The sequence below is a fragment of the Euprymna scolopes genome, chromosome 46 (genome assembly GCF_053919585.1).
Source record: "Euprymna scolopes isolate OS-2025 chromosome 46, ASM5391958v1, whole genome shotgun sequence".
Lineage (NCBI taxonomy): Eukaryota > Metazoa > Mollusca > Cephalopoda > Sepiida > Sepiolidae > Euprymna > Euprymna scolopes.
In genome coordinates, this window is record NC_136527.1 from 55,930,311 (window position 1) to 55,957,710 (window position 27,400).

General features: G+C 33.8%; 1 long non-coding RNA gene across 1 annotated transcript in view; it reads left to right on the forward strand.

The window, feature by feature from the left end:
• The window catches only part of LOC145271194 (uncharacterized), a 154,514-nt gene extending 133,728 nt beyond the window's left edge, over positions 1 to 20,786 (forward strand). The window contains exon 2 of the long non-coding RNA XR_013865748.1: positions 19,749 to 20,786. This is a non-coding gene — a long non-coding RNA (uncharacterized LOC145271194). The remainder of the gene's footprint in view (positions 1 to 19,748) is intronic.
• Positions 20,787 to 27,400: the final 6,614 nt, after the last annotated feature.

The window sequence follows — 27,400 nt, forward strand, 5'->3', positions numbered from 1 at the left end:
ATTTTATCCGTGATATTCACCAAATAGATCGGCTCTATTTCGAAATGATTTCTTTTTTTTTATTTTTCCTCTTCAATTTTGTTTTCTGCGAACTTGCTTTTCCGTTCGTCATCTTGAATGTTAAGTTGAGCTTGTAAAGTCAATCACATTTGAAAAATTGAAAAAGCAGATAAAGTTAATCGAAAGCAGATTATAAAACAAAAACGTAAGTATTACTACATGGCGCACGTTGTATTTTTATTTTCATTTTTTTTGACCGTTGATATTCGCAGCCGGCTGCGGCTATTCTAAAATGCTATTCGCAGCCGGTCGCATCAGCTGACCGGAAGTGACGTCAGACAAATCTTAAGTAAATTCTTGGCTAGAATTGTAAAAATAATTTGTTTTCTTTTGTAATAGAATTTAACAATTTCTTTCATTTTGAGCTGCTTTTTTCTCTCGTTTATTTTTGTTTTCTACAATTAATAAACCAGTTTACAAGTAAAAAATAAGTTGTTTTAATTTTTAATTACCAACACAGTGGCGAATTTAATTTTTCTCTCTCCCATTTTTTATTTTGAGCGGAGAATTTAACATGTCTTTTCATTTTAATTATTTGTTTTAGTTTTTCATTACTAACACAGCGGAGAATTTGGGGTACTCATGCAGAGAACGGCATGGGCGTGGCTTATCACTTGCTCAGTTGCGAAATATTTTTGTTTTTAGTAAATAATTTGTGTTTTTTGGCAAAGTTTATTTTTAATAAAATTAGCGTATTTACTGATATTTTTGAACCGCGATATTACCATTCTTTCATAACACCGATCACTTTAGTCCTGCCTTCTTACACAGGTTTTCGGGTCGCTGACAACGAATCTGATAATCAACCCCACAGCAAATTTACCGTTTAGATGGTATTAACCCCTGGAGACTGGCTCTACCTGTCGCCATTTTACAGGCTTCGTTGCCCGCCCGCTAGGTGTATCAGAATTTTAGGCGGAATTTTTGACACCCCCAACAAAAAACTGCGAATAAAATATATAAAACTCGTAATTTCTGTTTTTAAAGTGGGTTGTTTATTTTCCTTATGAAATATACTTCCAAAATAAACTATTACAGTCGTTTAAAACATAATAGAAGTATTATTTTTTATTTTTTAAAAACAATGTTTACAAAATGTCTAAGCGCGTTTCTCCGATGTTACAAGCAGCCATTTTTTTACGTATACAAATACATTGATTTTTACGAGTTCACTTTTTTTTTTTTTTTAACTTTTTTAACTTTAAAAATCGATCTAAATTTTTCTATTAGTTCAATTTTTACGTAATTTTCAGGTTCAATGTGAAATTTTATGCTCTTTTCAATAAAGTGAATATAAATTTCTGGTAAGGTTTTTTTTTATAATTTTGAGATCAATACCGTCGACTCGACAACTTCCGGTTTCGCCGCCGGCCGGCTGCGAATAGCATTTTAGAATAGCCGCAGCCGGCTGCAAATAGTCACTTCGTTTTTTTTTTCAATTCTGTATGCGTTTTCATGTACAGAATTGGTAACATTTTTCATGACTTTTGTTTTTTTAATGTCCCTGTGTCTTTATTGAAACATGGAATCGGGAAAAAACAAAACAAAAAAAAAATGTCCGCTTTGCACTTTACTAGGTGGCCATAAGGTGGGTGCTCATTTGACATTAAATTTATAATGAAAAGTGATCCCCCACTCTTTAAAAAATAATTTTGTTATATCATGAAAACTATTTCTCTGCGCCACTTTTAAAGTATATATTCGTTTTCAGAACTCATGAAAACCTTAAAAAGTCGTCATTGTAAAATATTTTTTGGAGGATTGGAAAGATTTTTGACGTGGATTAAAACAACTTATAATTATATTTTTTCTTTTTTTTAATTTTTTAAATTTAAATGTTTTTAACTGATTCATATGTTTAAAGTAAAAAAAAAAAATGCTCGATGCACGTATGGAAGTTGTACCCTTCCACTGTGTATATTTTTTTTTGTCATCTTTTTTTATTTTATCTTTTTTCAACGAAGTCTAATACTCAGTAATCTACCAGATTATATATATATATATATATATATAAAGAATTCAATATTTACCATTTTTAAGGTGTACTCTGTTTCTAATACAACACTCTAGTAAATCGACCCCCCCATTTTGGAAACATCGACTTTTTAAGCCAAATTTCACAAATTAAGCTTTATTTTTTTAGCTAAATGTCACGAATTAAGCTTTTTTTTAAGTTCTCTCAAAAATATATTCAACGACCTTAAAAATAACTTTGACTAAATTAAAAAATATGATTCTTAAACAAATTACAATATTACGGTTCTGAATTTTTTTAGTTGAGCAATGATTCTTTGTATTATTTAGATTATTAAGACTACTGTTCTCATCTTGAGTGTTATTTATTGTGCAAACATTGTAAAAATAACAATTAAGATGAGAACAATAGTCCAAATAATCCAAATGATACAAAAAAATCATATTTCTTTCTTTATGTGTATTTTTTAAATGTTGAGAAATGATTCTTTGTATTATTTAGATTATTAAGACTACTGTTCTCATCTTGAGTGTTATTTATTGTGCAAACATTGTAAAAATAACATTAAGATGAGAACAATAGTCCAAATAATCCAAATGATACGAACAAATCACATCTTTTTCTTTCTTTATGTGTATTTTTTACATGTTGAAAAATTCTTTTTGTTTTTGCTTGGAATAATTACTTACCGGATTATGATAGTAGACTTTTACTTTAATTCTGTTTTGAAAAATGATGATGACATAAAATTAAACTATTTTGTATTTTGTTAAGCACTAACTGTGATAGATGAAAATGATCAGAGTTATTATTCATGGGGTTTTCATAAGTGGATGTAATGAATTTGTGTAATGAAAATCATAACTTACTTGGCTAGCATGTGTGTGTGCTTCAAAGTGTTAGTTGTGTAACAAAAAAGAAAGGTTAAAATGATAGTTGGTTTTATTGTTGACGTGTTACTATGTATGTCGTGTTTGTTGTGTAACGGACTATTGAAGTATAATGGGGGGGGCTTCACCTCAGATACACAAACGGAATGTTCAAGAAAGATTATCACTACAGTCCTCTGTCTCTACTTTCATTGCCTTCTCTCCCGCCTGATCTCATTCGCGTAGACATCAACAGATTCACCAGTCCACCTCTTCTCTTTCAACTTATTAAATGCCTCAAAAGGCCCCTCTGCAAAAGCTTCGATCAGTCGACCCTTGATGGCGTCCGCATCACCCTGTTCCTGCTCGCTGAGCTCCAAATAGAGGGCCAGTGTGTCCCCTTCTAGAAACGGTGGTATTACTGCAGCCACATCATCCAGCCTCTGAATCCTTGCTACAAGGTCCACTTTTTTAAGCCACACCACCACATCACTGTCGCCATTAAAAGGCTTAATCATGTTGCTTAAGCCTGCGTTGGCCATCGCTGAAATAGTTTGAAGTATAATGGTTCAAGAAAGATTATCGCTACAGTCCTCTCTCTCTACTCTCATTGCCTTCTCTCCTGCCTGATCAGGAATAATCTCCCAGCACTGAGAAATGAACATCGTTTTATAGTTTCCATCTTTACGCACACACGAGATTACGCGAGAACGGATGAAATAAAAATGCTGGCCGCCATGTTTGTTCTTCCTTTTCTTCACCTGCACTCAATCGCTGAGCACCCACGTTAAGACTTGTCTTTCTTGCTTCTAACCACATGCCTCCCTGATCTCAAGATCACATTTTGTAGTCTCTCATCCACTGTGGCGGTCACCTCTTTCTACTTGGCCTCTGAGGTGTCTCATCCCCCTCCTGTGGCTGCACACTCCCCTCCACTGCTTCACCCTCCACTGGTCTGATGTCGAAAATGTGCCTCAGGACTCCTTCCACCACAATGTTGTTACTAGTGTTCCTTCCAGTCACGCGACCTCTACTCCATTGTGTGGTGCAGTTTAATTGTCCCTGTGGCCTCTACTTCTCGGCTTGCCGGCTCCACCCTGGGATGTCTCCAGGAATATGCAAACGTTGACAGTTGCCGGATCATCTCTGGTACTTGTCCCAGTTTAGGCGACATGTTATACCAGAAGACGGCTTGCTCAGGTGAGGTGCCTCCTCCTTCCGCAACTGCCTTTATGGTGCGGTGGTTTCTCTCCATGATTCCCTTGCCACTGGGTCTGTAGGCAGCTCTGAAAAATTGTTGGATCTTCCATTTCTTCAGTACTTCTGTCACTGCTACTGACTTGAACGCAGTCCTGTTGTTGGTTAACAACTCTTCCATGGGGCCTCGCTCCAAAAACACCTCATCAAGGATTGCCGCTATTTCATTGCCTGTTCCTTCATGTAGCTTCTTCCATAGGGCAAACCGCCCGGGCCCACAGTCAGTCATGGTCAGGTAAAGTCCACCCCTGTAGTGGGTGACATCGCATGCCAGTCTCTCCCAGGCCCCACTCACCTCCAATTGGCCAGCTTCATGCGTGCTTGGAGCAGGATCAATCAACTGACATCTGTCGCATGTCCTGACCACTTGCCTCACTTACTCCTTGGTGATCCTTGGGTCGACTTTTTTCACTAAGTACCAAGTCCTCTACCCCCATATGGTGCAAATTGTGCAGTTCTCGCATGCCAACATCATCTAGATCCGATGCAGCAAAAACATCTTTCTTTGGCAATAGCCAACTCTTCTTCACTCTTGTGAGAGCATCTGCTCGGTTCTTCTCAGAAGCAACCATGTCTACGCAAAACTTCAAAGAAAACTCTTGCATCAGCTCAGCCAGCACCCCAAGCCTGCGCTTCACTAACATCTCCGCAGCCCTTTCGTTTTTATCCTTTTTTTGCTTGAAATGAGAGACTTTAGCCAAGCAAACACCGTGGCAGAGTCTGTTTTGATGTAGATGTCATGTAGTCCCCGTTTCAAGGCCAGATTGACTCCTTTTATAGTCGCATCTAATTCTGCAATATTGATGTGGCTGACGTCATTCTTTTTCCTCAACCAGGCTGCATCTTCTGCAACTACTCTTCCAATTTCCAAAACAACCCCTGTTGCAATGCTGCTCGCATCGCACCACACGACTCCATCCAATGTTCGCGGTATGTTTCAGGTTCCCCGTTCTGCTTCTTTCAGGAACTCTTCCATCATGGCGACCGTTCTTTCTCCCACCTTATCATTCCATCCTCGTCCTTTGGCGTGTCTCTTTATGTAGCTGCATGCTGGTCTAAGCCAGCTAGCAACAGGGTAATGTCTGATCAACTTTCCGCATATGGAAAAAAGTTCATGTCTGTTGAGCTCCTGCTTCAGTTGTGGGATCTCGTTTCCCCTGCGATACCGTAGGCCACCTGACACACCCTGTTTCAGTTTTAGGCCCAAAGCAGCCCCTCCGTCTAATTTTTCCGGCTCTTTGGCGATCAACCCGAACCTCTTCAAATGAGCCACCACCTTCTTGGCAGTTACCACAGTCTCATTCACCAGAATGTCGTCTATGTATGAGCTCACTACCCCCTCTCCCTTACCCATTGTCTCTAGAATCTTCCTGAGGATAGTTGACATAATCTTGGGTGCCGAATTTAACCCGAACCCCACTCGCGTAAAGCAGTAGGTTTTGCCTTTGTACTTGACTAACTGATATTTCCAGAGCTTCTTGGCAACATGGAGTTGCAAATAGGCAGATTTTAGATCTACCAACGTAGATGCACCACTCATCTGCCTCCATTCCCTAATGGTCTCACTGCACACATCTACGGTATCGCCTCCCGTATGGCACTTAACATGGCCGTTCAGCTCTCGGAAATCCAGGACCGATCTTACTTTCCCTTTAGTTGTTTGCAGAACGGCCATCAATGGCAAAATGCCCGACTCCACATCATCCGTCCAAGGCATCAGTATCCCCTCCTCAATCCATCTTGCTCAAACTCCTTTCTCGCCCCTCCTCTAAGCGAATTTGTGTAGCACGCCACCCTGTTTGTCAGCGATGGCACTTGATGTTTCCATGCCCACTCCACCGTCCACCACTCTCCGTCGAATTCGGCTCGGAAGTCCTGATCTTTGATCGACAATTTTCTTTCCTCCCCGGTCTTGTTGATTCTTCTGGGGGCTTGCTCCATCACTGCGCACTCAGCTAGTCCGAACCTCACGTTGTTACATGTGATGGTAACATCTCCAAGGCGGCATATAACATCCATTCCAATGATGGTTTGGACGTCAGGCACCAGGCGATCAGTGACAATTGCATGGACCCTCATCCGACCGACATTAAGCAATATCAATAGTGACGGTCTTCCTCCCTTGACACTTCACTCACGACCCATCGAATGCCACTACTTCACCCTTCCCTTTCCATCTTCCAACCAGGGTAGTGTGCACCATGGTAGTGGTGCAGCCAGTGTCAATCAGGGCCATAACTTCCCGTCCTTCCACCGCAATCTTCTGTTTGGGCATCTGCTGCGGGTGCGCCACTATTCTCAAATTGGGGCGGCCACTGGCGCGTCGGCCTCCCCTCGCCAATTTCCTGAACTTGGGCATTTTACCGCTAAATGGCCTCTCCGATTGCATTTGTAACACACTGTCCATTGCAAGAACTTCCTGCAGTCTCTTCTCATGTGTTGCCTCCGCATTCGAAGCATGCCATATCCGGGTTCGGCAGATTCCTGCCCACATCCTGCTGTACCATTGCTGTCGTTCCTCCAGGCTCCGTGGGCTGGGTGCTCACCAAGATTTTTGCAGTTTTAAGCAACTCACTCACATCCAGCGTCTCCACTCCCGGGATGTGCTGCAACCTTTTCGATATCTCTTCCAGGAACCCGGTAACGAAAGTCATCTTTACTATGTGACAACTCAACCAATCTCCTTATCTCATTCGCGTAGACATCAACAGATTCACCAGTCCACCTCTTCTCTTTCAACTTATTTAAGGCCTCAAAAGGCCCCTCTGCAAAAGCTTCGATCAGTCGACCCTTGATGGCGTCCGCATCACCCTGTTTCTGCTTGCTGAGCTCCAAATAGAGGACCAGTGCGTCCCCTTCTAGAAACAGTGGTATTACTGCGGCCACATCATCCAGCCTCTGAATCCTTGCTACAAGGTCAAATTTTTTAAGCCACGCCACCACATCACCGTCGCCATTAAAAGGCTTAATCATGTGGCTTAAGCCTGCATTGACCATCGCCGAAATAGCTTGAAGTATAATGGGGGGGGGGTCACCTCAAATACACAAACGGAAGGTTCAAGAAAGATTATCGCTACAGTCCTCTTTCTCTACTCTCATTGCCTTCTCTCCTGCCTGATTGGGAATAATCACCCAGCACCGAGAAATGAACATAATGTTATAGTTTCCATCTTCACGCACACACGAGATTACGCGAAAACGGATGAAATAAAAATGCTGGCCGCCATGTTTATTCTTTCTTTTCTTCGCCTGAACTCACTTGCTGAGCACCCACGGTAAGACTTGTCTTTCTTGCTTCTAACCACACTATGTATGTTGTGTTTGTTGTGTAACGGACAATTCATCAGATCTTTAATGTTTATTGTAGATGCGCATGATTCTAGGTGTCAGTGTGTGCTTGCATGTCAACATATTTACATATATAACATAACATGACATCATACCTGTTTATGCTAATTCTGATAGGTTTGTCATACGTCCTTGGGGAGTTCGAATCTGTTTAAAGGAACGCTTCAAAACAGGACCCAGGACGGTGTAGGATTTCATATCTTTGGATTGGGGATTTCCTCTATGCTTCCATTTTTAGACTTCTCCTTCACAAGGGTTACACATTTAATCCCATCTGTCTTTCTCGGCGTCTGTAATCCAACTTCAGCTATGCTTGCACAAACTGGAACACAAAACATGTCATCGAAAATGACTTAAAATCTCTGTTGTCAACTCATCGCTAGATAGGTAATTATATAGACAGATAGACACAGAGATAATTAGATAGATAGACAGATCAACAGATAATTTTCTGCTTTTGCCTTGTTATTCTCTAACAGACGGCCACTTGTGCAATACAGACTCATTATTTCTAAGCAAATGAAATGGGTGAATAAAAACGTTTGTGAAACAAACAGAAGAACAAGTTGGATAAAGGCGTGCTATGTGCGTAGTCATGTGCAAGTTAACTTGAAAGAGTGTTGAATTTTTAAGTTGGAAATTTTACAATAGAGTGTCGAGTTTTGGAGTGTGATGTTTTGACAACAGTTTCAAGTTTTAAAGTTGGAAGTTTTTGATAGCATTGTATCGAATGTACCCGAGAAATTATTGGTTTAACCATAATTTGCTAATTTATATTTATCTGCTGAAAGGATTGTAGTATAGAAAGACAAAGTCTCATTCTAACATTAAAAACAACTTTATTAATTTTATTCGTTAGTAAAACTAGAAAATAAGAAAAGGATTGTAGAATGGATCCATGTTTCCACCAATCAAGCAATTAAATGCGATAGATGAAAAGTTTAGAGTTATTATTAATGAGGCCTTCATAAGTGGATGTTCTGAATTTGTGTAGGGAAAATTGTAACTGACTTGGCTAGCATGTGTGTGTACTTCAAAGAGTTGGTAGTGTAACAAAAATAAAGGAAAGAAAAGATAAAATGGCAAAACTGTTGGTTTTATTGTTGATGGTCAATTGTGCAATGCAGACTGTCGCCATTTCTATGCCAATGAAACAGGGAAATTAGTAGAATCACCATTCAGTGTGTTGTCAGTACCAGGAAAGAAAGAGAGTTGCCATTCATTAACCCTTTTATGAATGTTTTCATTTCTGTATTTGTCATGTGCTCAGTTTGCCTGAGAAATGGCCTTTTAATGTGTAACCAAAATTCAAAATCTCAAACTATGAGGTGTCGGTGCTGCTGCTATAGAAATAATGGCTTCCACCAAGCCTTGAGGTGCTCCTTTTGGGTTATGGCTCAGTAATAAAGCAACTGACACAGTCACTGGGATCTTGGTTTCAAATCTCAGATCATTTATAGAGATGAGAATATTTAATGTAACTCTTACACTCGAACAGTGTTTTATAAGTGCATACAAAATAATTTACTCCAGTAATTTCCAATAACACACTTTACTGTGTTTCAAAATATCACTTTGGTGTCGAACATGTCTCTCAGAAATGACCTTTCATGCATGTGTCTTTTTCATCACCTTCCTTTCCATTTTTTTCGAACATGCACCGCATTTGCTCTTCAACTGCAGATGAGTCAAAACTCGTCCAATAATAGAGCAACTGGCACAGTCACTGTGATCTTGGTTTCGAATCTCACTGATCATTTATAGAGATGAGAGTATTTAATGTGCCTCTTACACTCGAACAGTGTTATTACATTTCAAAACCCAGACACGCTGCAGATGAGTCAAAACTCATCCAATTACTTTCTTTTTGCATCAAGTTAAAATGAATTTCTTTTGTCTTTCTCATAATCTGTTTTTTTATTTATTTTTTAATCATGCATGGAACGAACCTGAGAAAGGAATATTCTTTTAAAAACAGAAAATAGATCTTACCCAACCCATCTCACTTGTTCCTCTTCCCCCTCTTCCAAACACTGAACCTACTTTAGGTCTTTCCGAACAGATCCTAATATCATCTTTGATATCTACAAGTGATGAAAATAGGGGATAACTTGTGTCCAAAATATATATAATTTTCAAAGTTATGCTCTGTGTCATGATTCTCCTCTTCATCATTGGTATGTCAGACTCCTCATCCCGTCTTTCCTGTTGATGTCGACTCCTCCATATTAAGGTAGCAGCTTGTTCTGTGACTGAATTGCTATCCAACTCCTGCGCTCTTCCTTGACGATCTTTCCATGCTGGGATTTTCCCATTCCTTGATTGACATTGCCCACAGATGTTATGCATGCACGTTTGTCATGAAGCCCATCAACTGGTACTTAATCCTATATGAGATTAGGCCTGTTTTTTCTATAACCACATAATATGGTTTCCTACAGTATTGTGAGAATTTCATTATTTTGATCACATGGAATCTGACAGTCGCCAACATTTCGTTTATGTATAAATGCCATGACTGTTCATTGTTTGCTAAAATGTCATACATCATCCTATGAAATCTTTCTATTTTCCGTTTCTTTAGGGGAAATAAAATGATGTGGTCACATGATGTATGTTGAGGTCCTCCTATACCTTCTTCATCACTTTGTTAACATTTTCTGCCTTGATATTTGAGATCACAAAAGCATCTGGCCAAGCACTATACATATCAATGAACGTCACTATGTACTAGTTACCTAAAACTGTAGGGTAGGGGTGGAAATATCAAATATCAGTTTTGCAAAAAGAAAACGAGGCAAACCGCACTTTTGCATTTGAGGTTGTTGTTTTCTCAGGTTTCTGGTTTGGCATGAAATATATTTGCCTACGTATTCATTCACCTCCTTAAATGAACACGGACAGAAATACTTTTGCTTATTGGCGTGAAACATCTTTTCCACGCTCATATGACCATTATTATCATCATACTACACTAACAGTCTTTTTCTATGATGCGACGGTACATATAACCTTATAGTTTGTTGTTGGGTTTCGACAAGTAATACACTGTCTCGTCTGTTTTTGTTTCATTTTAGACGATTTACTGTTCTCATCCGCATCTTCAATTTAAAAATTTCCTCATCTGCCTGTTAAATCTACTCTCAAAAATATAGGACGTTTGGGCGATACTGATGAATTTTCAAACTTCAGTCTATTTCTACTGAGGAAAATCATTTTCTCAGCTCGAATCCACGGTGCATGACAAGAGATCCACACAAACATTTTCCTTCCATTTCAGGTACGGTTTGATACAGTTATATGCAACCATACTCAAAAAGACCAAGTCTGTATTTTCCTATTCTGTATAGGCAAGTTTAATAAATATTCTAGCGGTCTGACTAGCATGTGTTGTCCCATTGGAACCTTGCATATTTCATCGTCAAGTCAACTAATGGCTAGGTTGTCTCAAAAATGTTTTTATAACTCGTTGATAATATGACGTGATATTGATGAAATTTCTTACTTTATCAATTTGACTTTGTTAAGATTTGGCTCTATACCCTGTTCACTTACATTGAACCACAGATACTGTACTTCTAAAAATCTCACACTTTATGACTTTCAACCTGAGGTTGTGTTTATGTAAGCTGGTTTGTACCCTATCTATGTGATCTAAGTGACTTTCCATCGTATCTGAGAAAATTAAATAAATTGCATAAACTGGCTAGTACCCTATCTATGTGATCGTATCTGAGAATCTTAAAATATCATCCAAATATGGCAATGCATAACTATGTATAACTATGAACATTAATTACTTCAACTAGAATCCAATGTCCCATTTGACAAACATCCATGGGCTTTTCTTTATACTCCTGCCTTATGTCGAGCCAGATCTAACATTAAATTTTGATAGATCTTGTGGCACATGTCTCATCACAACTATCCTCGCCTCCCTATCACTATCCTTCAAGTCTACACATGTTAAACTTTCATTGTTTAACATGGGTCTGTTCATGAATTGTCCGACTTACCCCTAGACATCATCAATCTACATCCTTTAACCAATGTTTTTTTTATTTTCCAACAGCACTATTTTCCTAAAAAGAGATTCCCCTTTATCTATCTTGTTACTGATTTTTTTCAATAGAAATGTCAATCCCTGCAGAAAATTTTAAAATAAATGCTGTGCCATTATAACAGTAGTAATAATAATAGTATAATAATATTATTATAATAGTAAAATACTACTGACGAAAGAACAAGATGATACAATGCAAAATCAATTTTTTAAGCAACACGAAAGAGAAAATAATGAGCTTAAATATATATATCGTGTAAAAGATATATATATATATAGAGAGAGAGAGTAAAAGAACATATACAAACACAAGCCTCTTCTGTTCGCAGATACCTTCACACATGAATTAGGCTATTTATTCTTAACGCAAACCATCCCACCATTATATAACAATTAAAAATAAAATAAAATAAATCCAAAGTAAAGTAAAAATAAATAAACAAAATAATAAATAAGCAACCCTTATTTAAGATTACTACACATTAATAATAATAACAAATAATTAAACAGCAAACTTATGATATATGAATTAGATGGCGCGAGCATGTAGGCTACATGGCTGCATGGATATGTGCTCATACAAGTTTATATGGCCTAATATAGCCATATTGATTTCTCCAAGTAAGCCTAATAATATTGATCGCAAATAACAAATAACACATAATACACCAAAAACAGAAATCCAAATAAGTAAATATATGTTAAAAAATTAAAAACACTCTCGAAATAACTTCTAACCATTTCGTCATAACACATTGCATATATAAATAAATAATTATAGCCAATAGAATATTACTATATAACTAGATAAAGGATACAAGAATCCGTAAATGAGTATATATACACTACATAACGAATTAAATAAATACCCTCAGAATGGGAATAATATTACTAAAATAAAATAAATAAATGAATACATAAAAAAGTAATGCAATGTTATACACTTAACTGAGAAGAAATATCTGTAACAGTTATCTCCCTTAGATCAGCTCATCAAGTAGTCTCCCTTTACAAACCGATTTATTCAAAGTCTATGCCCCACTCCCTCTCAACCAGAACGCAGAAACACAATTAATTAATTAAATTTCTTCAATATAAAATATAAATTATTATAAAAATAAATAAATAAATTAGAAATAAAGAGAAAAAAAACTTAATCATATTAAATTAAAATGCTATCAACAAATTCCGGACAATTATTTACCACTAGACTCTTACTGTTTACAACAGCATGTTTGAACTAAAGATAAACTATCATAAATATATATATATATATAAAATAAATAAAAACAAAATAAATTAATAAATTAGAAAAAAAACAACGAAAGGAACAAAAAAATCCCTAACTTAAATTAAAATGCAAAAAAAAGTTCCAGGAAATTGTTTGCCACGGAACTGTTACAGTTTACAACAGCACGTTTGATCCAAAGTCAAATAAATATCTGATGAAGAGAGCTTCCTTGAAATATTATATAACACGGATATACCACCAGACCGACTTTCCCAGGTGATCACGATGCAAATGTAAATATAAAGTGTATAAGAAATATATGAATATGTACACATGTATTTGTAAGTTGTATTAATAAAACTTTCTCACCTGCTTCAGCTTGTGTCTTTCCGTTACCTCTGCATTGTACTGCCTTCTACACACTCCATTTATATATATATATATATATATATATATATATATATATATATATATATATATATATATATATATATATATATAAGCAGAAATACGTGTGCACATTCAACAAACGACACCAATTAAACTCTTGTCTGTTTTATTTTCCATGTCATGCCATATGGGGTAGCATTTTTATTTATTTTTTATTACATTTTCACCCCAAACAAATCACATGGCCACTTTGGTGTAGGGGGCTACTATTAGGGGCAACAACTACTGGAGTACTATGTTGGGATTTGGGCAGCAAGATGTTGGTTCACATTACACTTAAACTTCTGTATGTCAGTACAGTTGGGGAAGCAGGGACCTGGAATGGAATTCCATAGTTTAGCGCTTCTGGGAAAGAAACTAGTGGAGTAGAAAGATCTTTTAAATCTAGGGATCTCTACTGTGTGGGGGTGGGATTTAGCTGCCTGTCAGGTTTGTCGTGGGTGTCTACGTCGTGGGAGCACAAGTGTCTGCAGTTCGCCAGAGCATTCACCATTAAAATACTTGTAGAACAGGCAGAGGGATGCAACATCTCGTCGATGGGACAGAGGCTGAAGCTTAGATGACAGTTCAGGGCCTATGAGATTGGCAACTCTCTTTTGAACCTTGTCTAGGAGTGAGAGACTAGTAGCAGATGCACCAGCCCAAATGTGACAGCAATACTCCATACATGGGCGAAGTGTGGTCTTATAGAGGTACAGGATACTTTCAGGTGTTAGTAGTTTTCTAGCACGGTAGAGAGCCTACCTTCTTTTCAGCAGCCCTGGCAACACTTTCAATGTAATTGTTCCAACTCATGTTTCCTGTGAACTTTAGGCCAAGCAGTTTGAAAGATGTACTCTCAGACAGGGAGTCACTGGCCATTGCTATTGGTGACAGAGGAGGCTTCTTGTAATTATTGAAGGAAACCAGTTTAGTTTCTGCAGCATTGAATGTGACCATCCATTTTTGTCCCCATTCCACTACAGATTGGAGTCATCCTCTAGTGTTTTTGCCATTTCTTTTGATATATGTTCATTTGTTTTCCTGTCTTGCCTGTTATAGAGTGTGGTGTCATCAGCATATATACCCATCCCAATTTTGTCGGGGAGCTCATTAATGAATATTAGGAACAATAGAGGTCCAAGGCTAGACCTCTGGGGCACTCCCGCATTTATATCATATTGTTTAGAAGTACGACCGTCGAGGACAACCTGGATTTTTCTCTTATCTTAGAAGGATTTAATTATGTTAAGTATTCTACCAGTGATACTGTATGATCTAATTCTCCTGAGGAGACCCTCATGTCATACCTTGTCAAAAGCCTTAGATATATCTAGAGCTACCACTCTGCCCTCCCCGCTGTATCCAGTGAATGGTATATACATTCAGAGATTACAGTGAGGATGTCTGCTGTGGAACGGGCTTGTCTAAATCCATATTGTTTGTCAGTCAGAACTTTAGCATCTGTAAGATGATGGACTAGAGCCTGGTTAATTATGGTCGCAAATATTTTGGCGAAAAGATGGAGGAGGCTAATGGGGCGATAATTTGATGGGTCAGTTCTTTCGGCAGAATTCTTGAATACTGTTACCACAGAAGCAGTTTTCCAACAGCCCGGAAAGCAAGCTTCATTAAGGCATTTGTTGTAGAGTTTGGAGAGAACTGTAGCTACTTCGGTTGAGCACTTTTTTAATAGGGTAGCAGAGATGAGATCGGGTCCACATGCTTTTGAAGTGTTAAGGTTTTTTATGATAGCATGCACCTGAGCAGGGGTGATTTGTAGATCGTTTAGCATGGCGTCTGTCCGCAAAGGAAAGTCAGGCAGGGGTTGGTTGGAAGGGCCCTGTGTGGAGTTTTAGGCAAACCGACTGGCAAGCATATTAGCCTTGTCGGTTGCTGAGCAAACAACCTCGTGATTGTTGGTTAGTGGGGGAATTGTTGATCGCCCATTATTTACTACAGTTGTAGATTTTCTAGAAGTCACGATTTCCTAATTTTTGTGCTTCGATGCGTTTTTTAGTGGTTTCAGTAAATTCTCTCTTAGCTGTCACTATTTCTTTCTTAATGTTACTTCTAGCTTCAATATACTTCTGTCTGTTTGAACTGGACTTATGTCAGTTAAATCTGTGGTATGCATGCTGCCTTTGAGCAATGGCAGTTGCGCAAGTAAAACCATTGGGGAGAGTGGGGCTTGCTATAAAATTTCCGCATGGGAACATGTGCTTCAATTGCTGTTTTAAACCATTCAGTGGTCTTATTTGCGCACTGTTCAGCAGGAAGAGAAAAAATATTTCCCCATGGGGCATATCTGATAAGATCTCTGATGGCTTCCCAGTCAGCCTTTTTATAATACCTCGTTGTTTTGAGCACTGACTCTCCAGTTTTGGGTCTAGAGTTTAGATGATCAGCATTCCCGAGTGGGCTGTTAGAATTTGTTATACAATCCTGGGGAACTGTCATCAGAAATAGATCTACAAGTTATGCGTGTTGTTCTTGCTGGTCAGGGAAACTGGTTGGAAACATAACCATTTCTTATAGGGAGTTAGGTATAGCGAAGTTATGTGTTGTGCTGCCCGCTGCATCTGTGTAAGTAGAGAATCCAAGCCAGTTTTTTGTGGTGGACATTAAAGTCACCAAATACATGTACTTGTGCGCTAGTGTCGAGGGAGAGTGCTGACAGAGACTTTGTTAATGTTAGTGCAGTCCTGAGTCGAGGGAGAGCAGTAGAGAAAATAAAAGTAGCTAATGATTCTATGTTTGTTTTTGTGATTTGTTGGTTTCCCATTATTTACTACATCATTAAAAGACTCTAATAACAGTAAATAGTAAACTCTTGTCTCTTTTTTCCAAGTCATGTCATGCCACATGGGATCAACATCATTAAAATACTCTAATAACACACTATATATCTTGACATATGTAACCAGGATCAAACTTCAATTCTCAAAATCTATATAATGTAAATAACTAACAGTCTGTTTCCTAAAACACAGAGCATATAATTTTACCCGTTCATATTTGACTTTTAATTAAAGTATCGTAGTGTTCATATCAATTTAAAAATAACAAAATCAAGAAGGCAAAAACTGCATTAAAAAAAATGATCTTTACCTTTGCTTAAAATATCTACCTTTTAGGTAACAAAGCATTTCTTATGGTAATTGTTGTTTTTCCAGGTTATATATTTAGTCCATATGCTTTGACTTTCTCTTTGTGATCTCCACCTTTCTGGTTTATCTAATAAAGTAGTCGGCGTATTTCTCCCAGAGAACATTTTTGTCTCAACGGTGCATGACAAGAAATCCACACAAACATTTTCCTTCTATTTCAGGTACTGTATGGTGCAGTTATATGCAGCCATACTCAAAAGGACCACATCTGTATTTTCTTATTCTGTATAGGCAAGTTTAATAAATATTGTAGCGGTCTGTGATCAGTATAGATAAGGACCACATCTTTATTTTCCTATTCTGTATTATAAATATTCCAGTGGTCTGGGATCAGTATAGATAAGGAACTTTGCACTATGCATTATCAAGGGCGTAGTGTATCATGTATGCTTCTTTTTCTATAGTCGACCATCTCGTCTGCATATCATTAACTTTATGTGATAACAAGTAAAATGTTTTTTAACTGCTTTAGACAATTTGCGACAGAAATCTCCCAAATACATGATTGGATGCATCAGTGTACAGTCGGTTGTCCTTTTCAGGATCAAGATAAGACAGTATAACGATATCTGCAAGCTTCGTTTTTAGGCAAACATCAAAGGCAGACTGTATTGTTCCATTGGAACCTCACATTTTTTGCGTCAAACTAACGGCTCAGTTGTCTCGGAAATTTTTGTATAAATCGCCGATAATATGACATGATATTGATGAAATCTCTAATTTTATCGATTTGACTTTGTCATGGTTTGCCTCTACCTTATCTATGTGATCTAAGTGACTTTCCATCGTATGTGAGAAAATTAACTAAATCACATAAACTCTGGTGGCAAGTGAACACAGTTTTCGCTTTATTGTCCTTACTTAATTTAACCTACCAGACTTTAGATCTAATTTTGAGAAATATTTTCATCAATGACCAGTAACTGAACTGTTGATGAAATATTGGCATTTCATCTATTTTCTAAGTCTATCAACTTTTATTGCTTCAAATGGTTTTCAATACTGGAGTTTCAGTATGAGTTCATGCCTTCCAATATTGATACGCAAGTTCAGCGTATCGGTTCTTCCCAAGAAAAATCTCTATTATACTTCAGCAACATATCAACTTCTAACTTGTGTTGAGATTCTCTGTAACAAAGAAGTCCTTCTGGATAGACTGACTTCCTATCCCTAATCTTAATTGAACGAGCCATTCTACAATTAATTGGGGCCCATTAGCTGTTCTTAAACTAATGTTTTTATCATATAGTTAGGTCCCTGTCTAAGTGCTTAAAATTGTTTTTATTACTTACACCTCTGCTCCCCTATCCACCAGAGCTCTCTAATTCTCTCCCTGAATTCTTATTGAAAAGGAGTTTGATGCACCCATTTTACCAACTATGTGCATCGATGCCCTTGTTCCATTTATCAGGCATCACAGAGATGAAACGCCTCGGTTTCCTTGGATATGCTTCCTGCAGAATCTCTGTATATGGCCCATCTCGCCACAATAACTAATATCTAATTATCTACCTGCCTATTTACTTATCTTTACTTCATGTACTAGTCCCTTACTCTTTAATTGGTTTCTTCTTTTCCGTCTATCTCCATATTTTGGGGACTGGCTGGACCCATAGTCTCAACTAGAATTCACTGATAAACCTTCGTGGGCTTTTCTTTAAATCCTGCCTTATGTCGAGCCAGATCTTCCATTTAACTTTTTCACACGATATCGGAACCATTAATTATAAAAAATATAGTAATAAGTAGTACAAAGTTTTTTTTACATCCATGAAAAGAAAACCCACGTTTGTAAATTTTTCAAAAACTGCAAATGTAAGCTTATACCTCATTTGATTCATCTTTTATTCCTCTATAATTTTACCTGTTCATATTTGACGTTTCATTGTTTTCTAGTGTTCATATCAATTTAAAAAATAACAAAATCGAAAAGGCAAAACTCTGCAGCAAAAAATGAGCTTTAACCTAGCTTAACATATCCATAATTTAGGTAACAAAGCATCTCTAATGGTAATTGTTGTTGTTCCAGGTTATACAACGTAACATTTAGTCCACTTTCTCTTTGTAATCTCCACCTTTCTGGTTTATCTAATAAAGTAATCGGCATCAATCCTAGGTACACAGTTGCAAGGTGGTAGAGGTTCAGTTTTTGTGTGGGCGTTATTAGTGCCAATGCTCCAAGGCCTATATTTCACTTTCAAGGTCGAATTAATGTGCCAAAGTACATTAATATGTTGAGTGCATTTTCTACACTACTTTGGTTGGAATTCGGACGCTAATATAATCTTCATGCAGGATAATGTTCCATTCACACAGCTTTTAGGAAACAAATCATTTCTAATGGTAATTGCTGTTGTTCCAGGTTATACAACGTTACATTTAGTCCATATGCTTCGAATTTTTCTTTGTCATCTTCATCTTTCTCGTTCATGTAAAGATGTTCCTTGAGGAGAATGGTATTCCGTGTTTGTGTTGGCCTGCAGAATCTCCAAAGCTCAATCCTATCGAAAACGTATGGCATTACATCAAGCAAGAGCAACACAATAATGTAATTTCAAATCTGGAAGAACTTTGAACAAAAATTGAAGAAAATTAGCATGCCCTTTCACCAGAGTATTACAACAGACTAATTAAAAAAAGCCAAAATTGAAGACTGTCAAATTGCAAGAGGGCTATGCTACTAAATATTAATAAAATATTTAAATAACAATTTTCAATTGTATGGAGTTTCTTTTTACCTTCCTGATTAGAAGTTATTTTTTTTTAAATTGACGTGAACACTAGAATATGTCAATTAAAAGTCAAATATAAAAAGGTAAAATTATAGAGGAATAAAAGGTGAATCAAATGATGTATAGGTTAATTAGAAGTTATATATAATTTAGTTTAGTGCGGAATATTTGGTGTTTGTATATATATATGTGTGTACTAAAAATATAGTGACAAAATTTATACTGGGATTATCTGCAAGGCCCCATGGTGCTATGGTTAGAGAACTTGGTAAAAATCAGTTGTAAGTGAAATACTCGTGAATGTTTCAATCCTCAGTAATATTGAAAAGAAAGGATATTTATGCAGACTACGAGATTAGAACAATATTCTGAAGAATGAAATAATATGAGTAATCAATTTTCTAATGTGTAAAATCAAGAAATGCGAAAATTTTCGTTTAATATTTGCAATAGAAACAAGTTAATTTTGTTAACTAATCAGTATTGCATAAAACTCATTTTATTTTCAATTTAATTAATAATAAATGTTGTGGATATTTTTAATAAAAATCAACATAATAAATTCAATTTTACCACATTAATTTTATTTTTTCAAATTTATTGTATATTTCCAGAATTTGCAACAATAAACTGAAATCCATTAATGGGCGAGAAGGACCTTTCTTCATTGGTGATTGAAAAAGTTTAAAAATAATTTTAAATTCCTTCATAGAAATGACCTAAAGTTGAAACTTATAAGCTTATTATCATACACTCAGTTGAATATACTTTTTGTGGAATCAGATGCAGTCAAACATGGGAGAGAAACCACATTCATGTGAAGTATGTGGTTCTTCTTTTGCATGGAAGTCACATTTGTTGAATCATATTAGAACCCATACGGGAGAGAAACCACATTCTTGTGAAATATGTGGTTCTTCCTTTGCCCATAACTCAAATTTGTTGGCTCATATGAAAAGACATACGGGAGAGAAATCACACTCTTGTGAAGTATGTGGTTCTTCTTTTGCATGGAAGTCAAGTTTGTTGAGTCATATAAAAACACATACGGGAGAGAAACCACATTCATGTGAAGTTTGTGGTTACTCTTTTGTGCAGAAGTCTACTTTGTTGAATCATATTAAAACACATACAGGAGAGAAACCACATTCATGTGAAGTATGTGGTTCTTCTTTTGCACAGAGGTCACATTTGTCGACTCATATGAAAACACATACGGGAGAGAAACCACATTCATGTGAAGTTTGTGGTTCCTCTTTTGCACAAAAGTCAAATTTGTCGACTCATATGAAAATACATATGCGAAAGAAACTAAATTTTTGTTAAGTATGGCTTCCTCTTTTGCACATACTTAAACTTTTTTCGGCCCTACCACTTTTTTCAACTACACACCAAAAAAATGGGGCTATTAACCCTGACAGGGAGAAAGTTGCAATTCTAGTTGAAATAAACGTTCCCTATTATGTTGGCCTTAACAGAACAGAGAGGGATAAAATAACAAAATACCAAGAACTTATGTACGACATGAGAAAAACTGTAATCTTAGAAAGTATCGATGATACCCGTTCATAGGAGCACCTGGGCTAATGAAAAGAATGTCACAAACTATCTGACGAATATACCAGGTGAACCAAGTGTAAGAGAAATAAAAACAATAGCACTTAAAGCAACACTTAGAATCTTAAAACGATCTCTTGGTTTGAGTAACTAAACGTATCTAATAGGAGAATGTTTGGCATCTGGTAGGGAAAACAAAGTGATGAGAAAATGAAAACAAAACCACATTCTTGTGAAATATCTGCTTCCTTTGGACCAAATCAACTTTATACATTCAGGAAACAATATCTGATGGTCTTCCAATATCCCTACCACAACAACGGTATACCAGGATCACGAAACAAGAGCCAGCTTTACAGCCTCTATCACAAAACCGGCCAACCATTTTTCCCAAGACTGTCTTACAAATATGACAATCAGAAAACACGTATGCTATGGAAATCACTCAAAAGATGTGTTAAAACTAGAACTTCCATTACAGGAAATGAGTCAAACAATAGCATGACACGTATTTTCTAGATATATTTAGCCAGGTCTATATAAGGAAGGAAGGTTTTATAGACTGTATTAAATGATGATGGCTCCACTATAATCAGGACAGAATTATAATGACTGCTCACGATGAAAGATTGATAACCAATGCTTCTAAGAATGTGTGATTTCAGCAATAACATGCTATTTGTATCACTCAAAAGTAGTTAGGGTTGAACCATTTGATATCGAGCTGTCAGGTTTTTCTAGAGGAAAGCTACTATACAATGGAATGTGAAAATGTATCAAAATAATGATCTATAACATGTTGAATATTGAATGCTGCAGTAAGTCATGGGAACAGCATATATAAATTATATACACATGACGATCTGTAAAATGTTGAATATTGAATGTGTAAATATATCGACATGCCGATCTATAAAATATTGAATGTGCAAATATATCGACATGACAATCTGTAAAATATTGAATATTGAACGTGTAAATATATCGACATGATGTAAAATGTTGAATATTGAATGTGTAAATTAAAATGTTAAATATCAAATGTGTAAATATATCAACATGATGATTTGTAAAATGTTGAATATTGAATGTGTAAATATATCAACATGATTTGTAAAATGTTGAATATTGAATGTGTAAATATATCGACATGATGATCTGTAAAATGTGTAATATTGAATGTGTAAATATATCAACATGATGATTTGTAATATGTTGAATATTGAATGTGTAAATATATCAACATGATGATCTGGAAAATGTTGAATATTGAATGTGTAAATATATCAACATGATGATTTGTAAAATGTGTAATATTGAATGTGTAAATATATCGACATGATGATTTGTAAAATGTTGAATATTGAATGTGTAAATATATCAACATGATGATCTGGAAAATGTTGAATATTGAATGTGTAAATATATTGACATGATGATCTGTAAAATGTTGAATATTGAATGTGTAAATATATCGACATGATGATTTGTAAAATGTTGAATATGGAATGTGTAAATATATCAACATGATGATTTGTAAAATGTTTAATATTGATTGTGTAAATATATCAACATGATGATTTGTAAAATGTTGAATATTGAATGTGTAAATATATCGACATGATGATCTGTAAAATGTTGAATATTGAATGTGTAAATATATCAACATGATGATTTGTAAAATGTTGAATATTGAATGTGTAAATATAACAACATGATGATTTGTAAAATGTTGAATATTGAATGTGTAAATATATCAACATGATGATTTGTAAAATGTTGAATATTGAATGTGTAAATATATCAACATGATGATCTGGAAAATGTTGAATATTGAATGTGTAAATATATTGACATGATGATCTGTAAAATGTTAAATATTGAATGTGTAAATATATCGACATGATGATTTGTATAATGTTGAATATTGAATGTGTAAATATATCAACATGATGATTTGTAAAATGTTGAATATTGAATGTGTAAATATATCAACATGATGATTTGTAAAATGTTTAATATTGATTGTGTAAATATATCAACATGATGATTTGTAAAATGTTGAATATTGAATGTGTAAATATATCAGCATGATGATCTGTAAAATGTTGAATATTGAATGTGTAAATATATCGACATGATGATTTGTAAAATGTTGAATATTGAATGTGTAAATATATCGACATGATGATCTGGAAAATGTTTAATATTGAATGTGTAAATATATCAACATGATGATTTGTAAAATGTTGAATATTGAATGTGTAAATATATCGACATGATGATTTGTAAAATGTTAAATATGGAATGTGTAAATATATCAACATGATGATTTGTAAAATGTTTAATATTGATTGTGTAAATATATCAACATGATGATTTGTAAAATGTTGAATATTGAATGTGTAAATATATCAACATGATTTGTAAAATGTTGAATATTGAATGTGTAAATATAACAACATGATTTGTAAAATGTTTAATATTGAATGTGTAAATATATCAACATGATGATTTGTATAATGTTGAATATTGAATGTGTAAATATATCGACATGATGATCTGTAAAATGTTGAATATTGAATGTATAAATATAACAACATTATGATCTGTAAAATGTTGAATATTGAATGTGTAAATATAACAACATGATTTGTAAAATGTTGACTATTGAATGTGTAAATATAACAACATGATTTGTAAAATGTTGAATATTGAATGTGCAAATATATCAACATGATTATTTGTAAAATGTTGAATATTGAATGTGAAAATATATCAACATGATGATTTATAAAATGTTGAATATTGAATGTGTAAATATATCAACATGATTTGTAAAATGTTGAATATTGAATGTGTAAATATATCGACATGATGATCTGTAAAATGTGTAATATTGAATGTGTAAATATATCAACATGATGATTTGTAATATGTTGAATATTGAATGTGTAAATATATCAACATGATGATCTGGAAAATGTTGAATATTGAATGTGTAAATATATCAACATGATGATTTGTAAAATGTGTAATATTGAATGTGTAAATATATCGACATGATGATTTGTAAAATGTTGAATATTGAATGTGTAAATATATCAACATGATGATCTGGAAAATGTTGAATATTGAATGTGTAAATATATTGACATGATGATCTGTAAAATGTTGAATATTGAATGTGTAAATATATCGACATGATGATTTGTAAAATGTTGAATATGGAATGTGTAAATATATCAACATGATGATTTGTAAAATGTTTAATATTGATTGTGTAAATATATCAACATGATGATTTGTAAAATGTTGAATATTGAATGTGTAAATATATCGACATGATGATCTGTAAAATGTTGAATATTGAATGTGTAAATATATCAACATGATGATTTGTAAAATGTTGAATATTGAATGTGTAAATATAACAACATGATGATTTGTAAAATGTTGAATATTGAATGTGTAAATATATCAACATGATGATTTGTAAAATGTTGAATATTGAATGTGTAAATATATCAACATGATGATCTGGAAAATGTTGAATATTGAATGTGTAAATATATTGACATGATGATCTGTAAAATGTTAAATATTGAATGTGTAAATATATCGACATGATGATTTGTATAATGTTGAATATTGAATGTGTAAATATATCAACATGATGATTTGTAAAATGTTGAATATTGAATGTGTAAATATATCAACATGATGATTTGTAAAATGTTTAATATTGATTGTGTAAATATATCAACATGATGATTTGTAAAATGTTGAATATTGAATGTGTAAATATATCAGCATGATGATCTGTAAAATGTTGAATATTGAATGTGTAAATATATCGACATGATGATTTGTAAAATGTTGAATATTGAATGTGTAAATATATCGACATGATGATCTGGAAAATGTTTAATATTGAATGTGTAAATATATCAACATGATGATTTGTAAAATGTTGAATATTGAATGTGTAAATATATCGACATGATGATTTGTAAAATGTTAAATGTGGAATGTGTAAATATATCAACATGATGATTTGTAAAATGTTTAATATTGATTGTGTAAATATATCAACATGATGATTTGTAAAATGTTGAATATTGAATGTGTAAATATATCAACATGATTTGTAAAATGTTGAATATTGAATGTGTAAATATAACAACATGATTTGTAAAATGTTTAATATTGAATGTGTAAATATATCAACATGATGATTTGTATAATGTTGAATATTGAATGTGTAAATATATCGACATGATGATCTGTAAAATGTTGAATATTGAATGTATAAATATAACAACATTATGATCTGTAAAATGTTGAATATTGAATGTGTAAATATAACAACATGATTTGTAAAATGTTGACTATTGAATGTGTAAATATAACAACATGATTTGTAAAATGTTGAATATTGAATGTGCAAATATATCAACATGATTATTTGTAAAATGTTGAATATTGAATGTGAAAATATATCAACATGATGATTTATAAAATGTTGAATATTGAATTTGTAAATATATCAACATGATGATTTGTAAAATGTTGAATATTGAATGTGTAAATATATCAACATGATTTGTAAAATGTTGAATATTGAATGTGTAAATATATCAGCATGATTATTTGTAAAATGTTGAATATTTAATGTGTAAATATATCAACATGATGATCTGTAAAATGTTGAATATTGAATGTATAAATATAACAACATGATGATCTGTAAAATGTTGAATATTGAATGTGTAAATATAACAACATGATTTGTAAAATGTTGAATATTGAATGTGTAAATATAACAACATGATTTGTAAAATGTTGAATATTGAATGTGCAAATATATCAACATGATTATTTGTAAAATGTTGAATATTGAATGTGAAAATATATCAACATGATGATTTATAAAATGTTGAATATTGAATGTGTAAATATATCAACATGATCATTTGTAAAATGTTGAATATTGAATGTGTAAATATAACAACATGATGATTTGTAAAATGTTGAATATTGAATGTGTAAATATATCAACATGATGATTTGTAATATGTTGAATATTGAATGTGTAAATATATCAACATGATGATCTGGAAAATGTTGAATATTGAATGTGTAAATATATCAACATGATGATTTGTAAAATGTGTAATATTGAATGTGTAAATATATCGACATGATGATTTGTAAAATGTTGAATATTGAATGTGTAAATATATCAACATGATGATCTGGAAAATGTTGAATATTGAATGTGTAAATATATTGACATGATGATCTGTAAAATGTTGAATATTGAATGTGTAAATATATCGACATGATGATTTGTAAAATGTTGAATATGGAATGTGTAAATATATCAACATGATGATTTGTAAAATGTTTAATATTGATTGTGTAAATATATCAACATGATGATTTGTAAAATGTTGAATATTGAATGTGTAAATATATCGACATGATGATCTGTAAAATGTTGAATATTGAATGTGTAAATATATCAACATGATGATTTGTAAAATGTTGAATATTGAATGTGTAAATATAACAACATGATGATTTGTAAAATGTTGAATATTGAATGTGTAAATATATCAACATGATGATTTGTAAAATGTTGAATATTGGATGTGTAAATATATCAACATGATGATCTGGAAAATGTTGAATATTGAATGTGTAAATATATTGACATGATGATCTGTAAAATGTTAAATATTGAATGTGTAAATATATCGACATGATGATTTGTATAATGTTGAATATTGAATGTGTAAATATATCAACATGATGATTTGTAAAATGTTGAATATTGAATGTGTAAATATATCAACATGATGATTTGTAAAATGTTTAATATTGATTGTGTAAATATATCAACATGATGATTTGTAAAATGTTGAATATTGAATGTGTAAATATATCAGCATGATGATCTGTAAAATGTTGAATATTGAATGTGTAAATATATCGACATGATGATTTGTAAAATGTTGAATATTGAATGTGTAAATATATCGACATGATGATCTGGAAAATGTTTAATATTGAATGTGTAAATATATCAACATGATGATTTGTAAAATGTTGAATATTGAATGTGTAAATATATCGACATGATGATTTGTAAAATGTTAAATATGGAATGTGTAAATATATCAACATGATGATTTGTAAAATGTTTAATATTGATTGTGTAAATATATCAACATGATGATTTGTAAAATGTTGAATATTGAATGTGTAAATATATCAACATGATTTGTAAAATGTTGAATATTGAATGTGTAAATATAACAACATGATTTGTAAAATGTTTAATATTGAATGTGTAAATATATCAACATGATGATTTGTATAATGTTGAATATTGAATGTGTAAATATATCGACATGATGATCTGTAAAATGTTGAATATTGAATGTATAAATATAACAACATTATGATCTGTAAAATGTTGAATATTGAATGTGTAAATATAACAACATGATTTGTAAAATGTTGACTATTGAATGTGTAAATATAACAACATGATTTGTAAAATGTTGAATATTGAATGTGCAAATATATCAACATGATTATTTGTAAAATGTTGAATATTGAATGTGAAAATATATCAACATGATGATTTATAAAATGTTGAATATTGAATTTGTAAATATATCAACATGATGATTTGTAA